Source organism: Suncus etruscus, chromosome 1 (genome assembly GCF_024139225.1).
Source record: "Suncus etruscus isolate mSunEtr1 chromosome 1, mSunEtr1.pri.cur, whole genome shotgun sequence".
Classification (NCBI taxonomy): Eukaryota; Metazoa; Chordata; class Mammalia; order Eulipotyphla; family Soricidae; genus Suncus; species Suncus etruscus.
Window position 1 is genome coordinate 86,244,379 of NC_064848.1, and position 1,661 is coordinate 86,246,039.

At 36.4% G+C, this 1,661-nt stretch overlaps 1 non-coding gene across 1 annotated transcript; it reads left to right on the forward strand.

Annotated features, from left to right (window-relative positions):
- The first annotated feature begins 1,096 nt into the window (after positions 1-1,096).
- Positions 1,097-1,200, forward strand: LOC126033205 (small nucleolar RNA U13). The gene has a single exon (XR_007504339.1). It is a non-coding gene; the product is annotated as a small nucleolar RNA U13 (small nucleolar RNA).
- Positions 1,201-1,661: the final 461 nt, after the last annotated feature.

The following is a 1,661-nucleotide window of genomic DNA, read 5'->3' on the forward strand; positions in this document are numbered from 1 at the left end:
CTGTTTAATTCTGCTTGATTTTTCTTTTTTTGTTTTCAAAAAATTCTCTCTTTCTCTTTCTCTCTCCTTGAATGCAAGAATTTAATCCTTCGACTAGTGATCTGATCCCCTCTTTTCACATCAACTTGCTCATCATTGATTCTTTTTCCCTCTTTATTTTGAGCTAACTTTCCTGTTAGCTTTTTTCCAATGCATATAAACATGCTCTAATCTCACCATTCCTAGGAGCTCAAAAACACAAGGTTGAAAAGCTCTTTGAACTCCTATGTTAATTGCAACACTATTCACTATAGCCAGAATTTAGAAAAAACCTAGAGAACAGATGAGAAGTGCCAGAGAACTGATGAGCAAAAAACCAACAAAACAAAACAAAATCCCTGTGGTATATCTACATAATGAATACTATGCAGCTGTTGGAAAAATAAAGTCATAAAATTTATTTTTGCATAGATGAATATGGAGAGTATTATGTTAAGTGAAGTGAGTAAGAAGGTCAGAGGGACAGGGATAGACATAGATGAATCACGTTTATTTTTGAGATATATAATAAAAGATAATATGTATTAGTATCCAAAGAATACAGATGAGGACCATGAGGACCAGTTCATGGTAGGAAGCTTGTCACAAATAGCAGGGCAGATAGTTAGGGCAGATAAGACACCACTATGACAATGATTGTTGAAAATGATCTCTCTGGACAGGAACTGGGTGCTGAAAGGAGATAAAATGATATACATGATACCCCTTCAGTAACAAAACTGCAAATCACAGTCTAAAAGGAAAATAGGGGGGTGAGGGAGAGTGAGGGAGAAGAAGAAAGAGGAGAGAGAGAGAGAGAGAGAGAGAGAGAGAGAGAGAGAGAGAGAGAGAGAGAGAGAGAGAGAGAGAGAGAGAGAGAGAGAATGTTTGCCACAGAGCCCAGAGACATAGACAGAGGAGAAGGCAGTGGAGAGGGAAGGTAGGAAACTGGGGCATTGGTGGTAGGAAATGTACATTGGTGAAGGATGTTGTACATTGTCTGAATAAAAATCATATAACTGTATATCTCAGTGATTCATTTAAATAATTTATTTATAAAAATTTTAAAATAAAATTGATCCTTTTCCGATTCATAAACATGATGATTGGGTTTTCACATGCCTGTGTGATATGTGCCTCCCTTCAACCTTGTTACGATGTCGGCACATGACCCTTCTGACATGAGAAAAAAATGAAAATATTTGTGTCTGAAAATGAGAAAAATACTATCTTTCATGTTAATATTTATGAATTGAGTTTTGAAGTTTGCATGAGTTTCACCTATACATCAGATGAGTGAAGCGATAAGAGTGCACGAAAGTGTCTGAAGTTGCACCTGTGTTAGGTTATGTGAAGAAAAACATTCATAATTTTAAGAATTTACAAGAGGAGGGACAAGAGTATAAAGCAATTCAAGATAAGCATGAGGGAGTCAAGCTTATGAAGGACACTGGAGAGGCAATTGTATATGTATTTGACTTCATCCTGAAAATAATAGTAATAAGAAAACGAAGGATATTCTGCAGTGGAAATTCCAGTTAGGTTAGAATTTTGGCAGGCGTAATTTTACCCTGAAGGCAGGGTGAGATTGGAGACAGGATGATCACTCACACATTACAAATGGTCTAATGAGATGGAAAAGT